We start from the raw sequence: 12,427 nt of genomic DNA on the forward strand, positions 1-12,427 counted from the left end.
ACAGGGGTAGGCAACCTCGGCTCTTTTATGACTCATGGACTTCAACTCCCAGAATTCCTTACTGAGGAATTCTGAGAGTTGAAGTCCATGAGTCATAAAAGAGCCAAGGTTGCCTACCCCTGCTCTAGGAGGTCTCTAAAGGACACAAGGCAAGAAAGGACAAAAACTGCTGAGGCTAGGAACTATCTTAGCTGTTGAACCATCTGTGCTTGGTGACCCATCTTAAACAATATCACTGTTAGTTAGTAATGTAGGTAGCTCAGCCTTCCATCCTTCCGAGGTAGGTAAAATGAGGACCCAGATTGTTGGGGGCAATAACTTATTTATTTATTTATTTATTTATTTAAATTTCTATACCGCCCTATTCCCAAAGGACTCAGGGCGGTTTACAGGGCAGCATAAAATACAATATAAAAATAATATAGAATTAAAATACATTAAATTAATTAAGCCCAATTAAAACAACATTTAAAAAGCTAAAACCCCTTCAGTCCAGGCCTGATAGATCAAAAAACCAGGTTTTCAGGTCCCAGCGAAACAAACACAGATCGGGGGCGGTCCTAAGTCCCGCAGGTAAATCATTCCAGAGGGCAGGCACGCCCACAGAGAACGCTCTTCCCCTAGGAATAACCCGCCAGCATTCCTTAACCAGCGGTATCCTGAGAAGGCCCTCCCTGTGGGAGCGCACGGGACGAAGGGAGCTTGATGCCGGCAGCAGGTGTTCCTTCAGATAATAAGCTGACTTTGTAATAATGCCGCTTGGGTGGGGGCAAAGCCCTAATAAGCAGGCATATACATAGAATGAAGGCTATTGCTAAGCACATTGATTTGTGCTTTAGATTGTAAGCCACCCTGAGTCTTCGGAGAAGGGCGGGATATAAATGGGATTGATTAAATCAATCAATCAATCAATCAATCTCTAATTCTAGTGGTCCAAAAAGACATCAGAAATTATTTGCCTCCAATAATTAGTAAAAACCCTCAAAAATATGTTATTTCTTTTTTCTCCTAATCACCTACTAAGGGAGAAGAGAAAGAGTAGGGGAAGGGCAGAGAAGATTTAGAGAGAAATTGCTTTCCTTTCATTTACTAAGAGGCAGAGGCTTCTGCCTCAGTTGACACAATCAGGCACATCTTAAGCAAAATTCTCTATGTCCTGTTTTATGATAAATAACCAGTCTAAATGTAGCATAATAAATATAAATAACCAACCTGAATATAACATGGAATTCTGCAGTGATTATATTCTGTGAGGCTTTGGCATGTCAACAAGAAAGCAAAACTTTGGCTTTGTTTAGCAAATGAAACTGATTTTCAGAAATGGATTTTTATCAATAGATTAAAAATTAGTGCCAACTAAAGTTTATGTAATAACAAATATACTCTATGAATCTAAGAAATCTTTACAGAAGAATACAGTTGTGTTGACAGAAAAGAGGTGGGAAAGGAAAGGAAAGGAAAGGAAAGGAAAGGAAAGGAAAGGAAAGGAAAGGAAAGGAAAGGAAAGGAAAGGAAAGGAAAGGAAAGGAAAAAGGAAAGGAAAAGAAAGGAAAGGAAAGGAAAGGAAAGGAAAGGAAAGGAAAGGAAAGGAAAGGAAAGGAAAAGAAAGGAAAGGAAAGGAATCAGATGCTGGTTGTATTGGAAGAATTGCTCAAGAATAGCTTGCCACTATTGAAGGATTTGGTATATCATTGTGTGAGGTATTCCAGTCATCTGTGTTCTCCCATCTATATGGAGCCACACACCCAATGGCATATACTGTAATTTACTTCATTTTGGTGTGCTTCTTCTCTAAACTAGAAGAGAAAGCTTTGAGTGTCATTGTTTTGCTTATAATCCACTATGTCCCTAAGAGCCAAAACAAATGCCACTTGTACCATATCCCCTTCTACAGTTCAGTGAGATTTGATCCTATTATTCCATTGAGAAACAGCCAACAGTTGTCACCTTATCACTCACAGTGCCCAGATAACCTGAAGAAACCAGAGACAATTCTAACTGCTAAGCGCTGATTATAAAATGGAATCAGAAATCTAAGGCCATCTAAACAGTGTTGAAATAGAATTCCCAGCTGCTTTCACCATTGGTCCTATGTGGGAGTTGCTGCTAAGACTTCCAAATTAGGAGGTAAATATTAGATTTAGAGAAATTCTTAACTCTTATGATTGCCTCTCCCCTTAACAGGAAAATGCCTCTAGAAAAGCCAATCAACTATTAAATAGAAGCAGGAAATGGAAAAAGACCACAATCTCAGGCACCCTCTCCCATCTCTTCAGCTTTCAGATTGGTGCTATTGGTTATACTGGTAGGAAAATGTTAAGGTGAATAATGTATGCAATAGTGTATATGTGTATCATATATCATGTCGTGATACACTATCAAGAATATCGGGTGTTATTCACATGGAAAAGACAACTGGACTTCCAGGGTCAAGCCAAAACACCTGTTTATTATTTCATTTCATTTTGAATTGTTTTAATATTCTATAATATTAACTGGTGCGGCATTTTTTGTTGTTGTACTGAGTTTAACAGTAGTTTAAACAAAAACTTTCAAGTAGATGCAAAAATGGACTAAGGATAATTTTGGAGAAGAACCATGAACTAGGCTCATGCTGCTGTTCAAAGGGAACTGATGAGGTATAAATTCTATTTGTGACAAAAAAAATTATCTTTCTTTTTCTCTTTCTTTCTAGGTCTAAGTAGACACAAGCTAAATCTGTCCTGGGGATGAAAGACTGGACAAAGATCTACTTCTTGCACAGCCTCCTGCAGGTTGCAGAAGAATGAAAGAAGACCTAACTTTTCTGTTTCAATATATAATAGAACACTCAGAGACAAGGGCCTCTCTGTCTAGCTAGAACTGGCAGAAGTGCACAAGATCCAGTCCCTCCCAACTTTGATTTTCCAAGTTCCTCACAGAAGGTTTAAAAAAAAAAGCAGTGGTGCCATCTCCTGGGCACTATCTACCTTCTGCCCCTTTTTTGCACTTGCCTCTGATATATGAAACAATCTCATGTCTTTTAGCTATTTGAGGCTCTTTTGTACTCTGTCTGGAGCCATGTCTTCTTAGTCCATACAGATTAAAGATCTTTAGATAAAGTTGAAGCTGAAGTCAGTAGACAGGAAGTTGTTTGCCCTAAAGGCTGTTTAATATATGCTTGCCTTAACCCATCCTGAGTCACACTCTGAGAACTTTGATGAGAACTGTCTGAAATCACTTCCTTTAGGATCAGTCATACTGTTCATGAATTCTAAACAAAAGTTATAAAGCTGTGTCAGGTAATAGACAATGCTCCCACCTTTCTGGAGATGACTGTATTTAAAAAATAATCTGTCAGGAAAAAAAAGTGCTTTATGATTAAGCTTCCAGAATACTTGGTTTCAAATTACTTAGATGTATTTTAAAAGAACTGAACACTTTGGGAGCTGGGAAAAGCCAGGAAAAAGAATTTTTACTAAACAATAACTAAAGAAAGCGCAAACTCAGTGCTCCTTAACCCCACTCTTTTAGTGAATGCACTCTAGGTGCTTTTATAAATGATTCTAACCTACGTCTTTTACTAATGACAGAGATATCTGCATATTTCTATCAACAGAGGCCAACTGCATAAGTATTAACAATGTTTACTCTTTTATAACTAATTCCAGTTGAAAACCTTATGTAAGTGAGCTTTTTTTTAAAAAAAAAAACAAAACAAACCCTGAAAACCTGCAGCATATAAGATCTTTCTGGATTTTGTTCTTTTTTGTTTTTAATTTGGGGTGGGAGTAGTTGCCTTGGTGAGATTTTTGAAAACCTTTTTTGTGGTACTGGGGAAACTGTTGTGTGTTAGAATATGTATCTTATCTTCCTGTATTTTTGTGGCTAAAAAAACCTGTGCTGTTATGTAGTTGGCAACAAGATGCCTTTGAAAACTTTACTAGTAGGTCAATGTCTATGAAATACTCTTGACTCCTAGAAGCGTCTGTATTCTGAATTTGAGCTGTATATTCAACTACTGCAGTGGCTTTTCTTTCGGAAGAGTTATATTGCTCAGGCTTTTTTTAAACTTGAATTGCCCTAATTTCTTTATTTAAAACCAACAAATACATCAGCCTTAGGCACTTGCTGGGTTAGGGTCTTCTTAGCCCAAAATAACTTTTGTCTGCACTTGCCAAATGTTTCAATTCTATATAGCTTAGATAGCCACCGTCCACTGTAGTAACTCTCAATGCAAGTTCCCTAGAAATAAGACAGTTCATCTTTTACCCATTATCTCCAGTGCATACATACCAGTGTATTTACAAAAATGCCACCTGAATGACAACAGAACAGGTATTTCCAATGGAAAAAAAACTAATTGGTTCCAGCAATAAATGTCACATCAGTAACAGCGATATGAATGGAACATTGCATCGACCTATAATACAATAATGAAATGTATATAAAATAGTGGTTAGCACTTGAAAATTCCAAGAAATATATAATTTATAATTAAGCCTCTGCCTGGTTATGTCAATACCAGTGGTAATAATGATAGTATATGTACTGTCACTTTAGTTAACAGCTTTTAAAGATGCTCTCAGTTTTAATACTTGTTTGCAGTTTCATTATTTTTGGTCAGGATCAAGAGCCACAATTCTTGTAGTCCTGAAATTCATTTATTGCCAGTGAAATTAGTCTGGAGTAGGATATATGATATATGGATTGTCTCCCTAACCTTGTTTTTAATTATCCTTTTTATTAACCTTAATAACAATAAAAAAATGGCTGTGTAGTAAATAGCATAAAGTCATGACAAATATAAGTTTCCATTCAAATCAGTGAAGCAGCAGGGTTGATGAAATGATCTGTCACTAACATTCTACACCCGATAAAATAGGACAAAGTATTTTTAAAAGTAGATTTGTAGATTCTAGAAAAGTTTAGGCATCTTAAAATGCTGACTGTTCTGTATCTCAAAGTCTTATTAAGAAGAAATAAGGATCCATTGCATAATTTATGCATTAGTTCACTTTTACTGAACACTTTATAACCTAATTCTTTTAATCTTACAATTAGGTGCATAGTTTTGCCCTATGATGTAATCATATAACTGGAAAAAGGCAATGGGTAATCACTTCTACAATGTTGTCAAGAGAACTCACCAGCAGTTAAATTCTACTCAAAATAGACATTACTATTTATAATAAATAAATAAAAGAATACAGTACATCATACATGCTGGGGACTAATGAAATTTTGCTTGCTGTGAATCCTCATGAGCAACCATTGTGATTCTTCTAGCTTAGAATTATTGAGTACAAACTAAACACATTTGACCAATTCCTGCTTTGTGCCACATTCCAAATTATGGCATTCCTGTACCTCTACATCAAGTGTTTACTTTGATACAGTGAAGGAAACAGTCATTTCCCTGTTACTTAATATAATAACAATCATATAGATATATCCAGGGCTTTTTTTCTCATAGAACGCTCAGAACGGAGTTCCGGCACCTTTTTTGGATGGAACCTTGTAGGGTAGGCAAGGCGGGTTGTATGACACGTGTGAGTTCCGGCACCTTTTTCTTTTACAAAAAAAGCACTGGATATATCATGGTTTATGTATCCCCCCCCCGCCGCCGCCTCATAAGAAGAAGCAAATGCATCCAGTATAGGGCATAAGTGAATAAGAAGAAGGAGGAACACTCCCATATATTCTGTGTTTATGCATTTTTGGGCCTGTGGGCATATTTGTGTCCATGTAAAGAATCAAGACCCTCCATAAATAGCATGGAAAGTATTGCAGACCTATAACCAGCTATACTAGACTTGTTTGTCAAAAATGATTTTGGGCATCAGCAATTATTTAGAGCATAGCGTAGTAACTGTAGATGATGGTGTAAGTAGCAGAACAGAACTGTGGATGGTAAGTATAAGTTGCAGAACAGATGGCAGGAAGAAAAACAGGTTTCTGCGTTCAGATGAGGCCTGTTGATCCAGGAAGAGGCTAGAAAGTACATCTGAATAAGACCAGAGAATTTTGAGGCAATGAGAATTCTAAATTTAAATAAAACATTGTTCACTATATAGAAATACACCCACATAAACCTATATACATTAAACACGTGCACAGATATGGGACCAGGCATTTATTTTCATTCTTGTGCAACAAAATCTGTATTATTCCAAAAGAATTATTACAACAATGACTGAATTGCAGATCCACTATGGGAAAAATTTAAGAGCACAGTAGTGTGAGAATATTTGAAAACTGTTGAATTATACAGCTGTATCCTCTTCAAAATCCAATGAAGTATGTTATTTTTCTAGACTGGGCTTTCTGTTATTGTTATAAATCCAAATATTCAAAAGGCAAGTGTTAACAATCCAAATGTCTCTCTCATTTTTTTTCTTAGAGTCATTTGTTAATTCTGAATGTATTTTTAACAAAAGGTGACCTTTTTTGACTAACTAGTGTAATTTGCATTTTAAAAAATAAATGGAAAAAAATATAGATTTCCCAGTTTTTATGGATCTCTGATACTTTTCACAGCTTCTTTTTTCTGATCTGTCATTCTTGAAAGAACAAAAATACCACCAAAAAAGAAACTAATCCTATTATATTTACATGAAGGCAATCGTGAGCTCTGTTCCACATAGATATGTCAGGACTGAATAGAAATTGCCAGGTCATGACATCATTTTAACTCAGTCAAAGGTGACCAGTATTTTCATTATCCACTGACATTAAAAGGCTTTTTTGGAACTTGGATTATATAACAAAATCTCTGCTATTAAAATATGCCTTGTTATTGCCTCCTCATCAGTGAATTTAAATCTGTAATAGACTTTCAGTAATATTAAGGCACTGCTTTAAATCATCCTTGTTGAGAGGGTGTGATACCATTCCTATATGAGGACAATGTCTCTGTCATCCATTGGAACAGCTTTTCTTTGAAAATTTAACACTATGAATAATAGTGGTAGTCCAAAGAAAACTTTGCTCAACCATACTGTTCTTGGACTAAATGATTGTCATCTTAATTTCTGCAGAAAAAACTGTCTTGTTCTCTAGGAACAACAAAATTGCTTTTCTCCAGATGGCCATCTTCTAATACTTCTGTTGCCGCTGATGTGCTGCTTCTGAAATTGATCAAACTTGGTAGCTCATTCTTATTTCAATGCTCACAACACTCAAGTGATCACCTACATTCCTGAGCGTAGATTAGAACACAGTTAGGCAGTCTTCAAGATAGTTAGCAGAGTGGAAGATGATCATAGTGAGTGAATAGCAGAAAGATAATTCAACATCTTATATGTCAAGCACAATCCCAGAAAAAAATAAAATAAAAGCTACATGTGGAGTATTGTTTTCCATAACAAAAACATATTCAGGACTTAAAAGCGCTTACAATATAAATATAGTTATTGGAAACAAACTAAAATACTATATTGTAGTTTAGCTGAAAGTCTTGAACCATTTTATAAAATATATTATGTTAGAAATCTAAACTATCTTTTAGCTTTAGAGACTTCTGAGATGAGTAGAACTCTCATCTGAAATCCTGAATTTCCTGAGAAAAGTTTCCAAACCAAAGGCCTTTGATTTAAACAGCCCTCCAGGATGTGCCGATTGGAAACAGTTATCTTTTTACTACTGAAATTGCATGAAGAAGAAATTCAGCTACATACTCTCATTTATGCCATGTGGCCATTGGCAGAAAAAAAAGGTATAAATCTTTTCCTTTTGCTGCTGTTGCTAAAGATAAGCTTGACTTTCTTCTTTTAAGAAAATTTGGTAAATTGTGTTTGAGGCAAACCAATGGGTTTGTTTGAGCAAAAAGGACACTTTAGTTCGGAAATCTGCTGAGATCTATTTAATATTGCTGCATAAGAAAGCAGATTGCGGTTTGAGGTCAAATAAATGGGAATTGATTGATTCTGGAGATAGCAGCTTTATTCCAAAAGCAACTTGTGAAAATTCCTTTAAATCTTGGAGAAGGCAAATGATAAGAAACTCATCAATAGTCAAGTTCACGGCAAGAAATCTTAATATGCAAAGAAGTCCTAAACACAGATACAGAATCTGGCAGACAAGTAGATCAGACCAGTTTTCCTCCTCAGTCAAAATAATTTGCACATATAACCTACTGGAGGTTTGCAGGTATGGCCAAATCATAAGAAATCTCTTTGCAAATCAGTGATCACACAATGAACTTTAAAAGGGGCAGGGGAACTGATGAAAGTCTTATTTCAGACCTGTCTACAGAAGTTTCTAGAGCCTACTTCGCCTCATACATGTTTGTTGCAAGCTCCGGCAGCAAGAATACCTACATTTTAAGATATCTTATCCCAATATCCAGTGCAGAGAGATTAATGTATATCTGCCTCTTGATCAAATATATAATCTTTGGGGCTGAGCAGCATCTGAAGCAAAGGCTTTTGTGTGTCATGTGGGAGAAATCTCCATGGAGCCTAACATGGAAATGGCAACCTCAAAGATTCTTCCAGTAGAAACATGGCTTTAAGAAAGAGCTGTTCCATATGCTGCCAATACTAGAAAAGTATCGATCTTGCTATTCCCCACACTAAAAGCAGAACTATGGTATAGAGAATGTTCCAATGGGGAGATTTTAAAAAGAGCACAAACTAACAGATGCACTTCAGTGATACTGGTGCCCAAGAGACAGTTCACCTATGTGTCAACATTAAAGAGCTGTGCAAACCTGTAAAAACAGTAATGCAGATGTTTTCAGAAGAAAAGCATGATCAGAAGCTGGGTAAAGTTCTAGCAGCTGTAAAAAATGTGACCCTAAAACTGTACAACAGTAAATATCTCCTATCCCTCAAAAAATGCTTCCATCTTGGCCATGAATAAATGACCATGCAATCAGTCCAATCCAAAAAAAATTCTTCTTTAGTGAAGAAAGCAGATTTGGGGATCTGGACAATACCTTGGAAGATTTTCACCACAATTGACAGATGTTCTAGAGATCTTTAATCAATATATCACTTAGTATACATGATACAAAGTTATCAGGCACAGCCCAACATTGTGATTCTCTGATGTAAATCTATATGGGACTGTAAGTGCCTGTGGTGGGAACTATGGAACTATGCCTATCATGAGGGAGAGTGAATCAAGAATTTAGTATACCCCAAATGAGGAAGAATATCTTGACACGTGAATAATTCATAAAGTTTTTAATGCAGTGAAAGCCTACTAGCAATATATAGATACTATTCATTCTTCTGAATAATATGTCAATAGTTGGGATGAATATTAATGAGATAAAAGTGATTTTTCCATATGATGATATTATAATCCTTATGCTAAGTATTATTCAGACAAAACACAGATACTGTATCCTACTGCTCACTAAAATGTTCTGACCCAGAATCGGATCAACTTACCAATCAGTCCCATGTAACTCAAAAACTATTTCTGAATGATTTCTTTAAAAAAATTTTTACCTTTAACCCAGAACAACCTGTGATATTTCACTTTTATCAAAATGTGATTGGTTACCACATGTGTGCAGTATGCCGATTGGATTCAACCATATTCTATGCACAGGAAGGAAGACACAAAATATCACATAGCTTAATTGCCTACATGTCAGAATTGTTACTCTAGTTACAATGCTGCAAAAATGATTGGGAGGGAAGAACTATCTTAGGCATCACTAAATGTAGAGAATGTGCATAACTATTTCATATGATTGCTGAGTCCAAATTTTAAAACATTTGTAGCAGAGGAAGTGCCATACCCATTATAATTTATAGCACTATCCAACCATTCTTGAATCAGCAAGAAAGTAATTACCGGCATGAAATTTGCTATCCCTACAGCTCATCCCTGTCCTGCTTCTCTTGCTTATTGCTGCAGTGATCTGACTTCCTTCCAAGATAAATAGTGACAAAGCCCAACAGGTTTTGTGACTTTACACTGCCTTTGGGAAGTGCTGGAATAAGGGAGAAAATTATTGCTCTACAGTTAAGGATGGCTTATGCCTGTCTCACTCCTGAGCTGATAATAAAATGAAGGCAACATCATGAGGACACAGCAGGAAAAAAAAGATGTTGTCATGTTTGTGCTATGCTGTCGTGCAAATGAGGAAGTTGTCAGAAAATCTTGCCTGAAAAACAAATCTCAGCAAAAGGAAAAGTACTGTACAAAAAGTACAAATCCCAGACAGACCTTGGAAAAGAGATAATATTTGTGAACACAGAATAGAACTTCATTAATCGTATGCTATTTTTTTCCAAATATCTCAAGATTGTCAATATGGCTCTTCTTGTAAGACCTACTGATGTCAGAAAAATCTGATTTTGCTGCAGCATCTAAGTGAATCACTATGATCATTAAGTAAACCAATGGTTCACTAAGGGCTCAGTTTTGCTGAAAACTAGAAGTAGGTGCCATTTTTCAGCAAAACCATCACAAAGCATAGCTACTTGACTGCAGATTGTTGAAAATGGCTGTAAATGTAATTATGTCTGAGACAGTATAGGTTCTCCTGCTTGAGCAGGAGGCTGGACTAGAGGACCTCCAAGGTCCCTTCCAGCTCTATTCTATTCTAGGTTGCTAAGTGCCTGGGGTTCAGTCACACGTTAGCTGTAACTTCAAAAGTTCGCTAACCAAACAATTGTAAGTCAACTACTATCTCTATAAATGGTAGTTATAATCAGTTTCCGCTATCTACAAGCCAATGGAAAAGTAAAAGATTGGTTCAGATTGAACAATGAATTGTAGCAGAAGAGCAGCCATTCTTATAGGTATAGCCTGGTGTAACAGGTAACAGGTGTACAGTACAGTTATGGATCCCAGTATCAGTCCTCTAAACCAGAGGTCCCCAACCTTTTGAGCACTAGGGACCAGTTCCATGGAGAGAGGTTTCTCCGTGGACCGGAGGGGGCGTGGTTTCTTGTAGTGCCTGTATCCCACAAATGGGGCTTTGCTTGTTTGTGTGGAACTGGCATGCCGTGGCCCGGTGCCAGTTTAGACCCCTGCTCTAAACTTACTTGCAATCTTAGCCCAATGTAAAAAACAACAACTGTGTACTGAAGTAAAAGCACTCTACAAAATCCATTCATCGTAGGCTTTCTAAGAACCGTATCCTGGATCCCAAGCACAAATGAAATTAGATGGTGAGACATTATGATCATAATCTAAAACAGTGGAAGAACAATGTCACCAAAACACAGATGCAACTTAAGTTCTAAGATGGCGGCGCCTGGAATGGCTGCAGCTGCATTGGCTCTTGAAGGCAAATAGTTTTGGGAGGGATAGTAAGGGCTATAGGCCACATGATCAGGAAGATTTTAATGTGTTTGAGCAACATGGTAGAACTAAGGTAACATACGACCGACAATCTTTGCTGGCATGGCGAGTTGCTAGTTGTTTTGGAACTGTTGGTGAGACCGTTAAAAGTCGTTGGCGCTGTTTGAATTTGTTCTACCAGCAGCAAGATCTGACTGCTGGCCTAGTGATGGATTGTATTGCAAATCAGGGCTGTTTCCAGAGGAGGCAGAGGAGGAGAGGACCTGGAGCTTATGGAGCGAAGGAACTGGATGAGGCTGTCGGCAGGCCCAGAGGAAGAGAGAGAGGCTTTTGGAGGAGTTGGTGGCGGCGGCAGCGTGCTCCAGGGGCGAAAAGAAGCAAGGCCTCTTTAAGGAAAAGGTGGAAGAGTCAGGATCAGAAAAAGGAAAGAAGGCGAGGTTGTCAGAATACAAGCGAATTTGAGGGCTAATCCACATGGAGCCCCATTTCCATCTGTCCTGTTCGCCATCGTTCACTCCCTAGAGACTAAAATGGACAATGTGAAATTTGAGCGGGCCCTGAACAAGGAGTATATATCAGAGGTGGTGACCCTTTGAGAGCTGTATGCAACGAAATTTCATTTTGATGTATGCCGATTGGTGTACATTCAAAGTGACAATAAAGTTATCATCATTAAAGCCCATTCTAGAGAAAAAGGAGTCATCATAGGGGGGAAAAGGAGGAGATAATCAATATCTTTATACTAGAAATAATAGAAGCAAATTTAGTTGGAGAATTTTTATACTAGAAAAAGTAGATTAACGCCCAGAAGAAGTTTATATAACTTTTAAATATAAAAATAATTTTGTTATTTACCTTAAAATCAAGGCATTTTATAAAATATAACATTTAAATATATTCTGTTTTTCATTAGAATCCTGGAAACCAAAGCTGAAAAACATGTATTTACAGTGAAAGACCAAACTGGGTCTCATTTCCTATTTTTAAATCCCGTGGTGGGTTTTTTTAATAACTTCACTATTTTAAAAAAAACAGCCCATTTGGTGTAGTGATTAAATTATCAGACTAAAAATCCAGAGACTGAGCGCCAATCCCACTTTGGCACAAAACCAGTTCTGTGACCTTAGGCCTGTTATTCTCTCTCAGCCCTGGAAGGAGTCATTCTGAAATCTTCCTG

The sequence above is a fragment of the Vipera berus genome (assembly GCF_964194415.1).
Source record: "Vipera berus genome assembly, chromosome: 1".
In the NCBI taxonomy this organism is placed as follows: Eukaryota; Metazoa; Chordata; class Lepidosauria; order Squamata; family Viperidae; genus Vipera; species Vipera berus.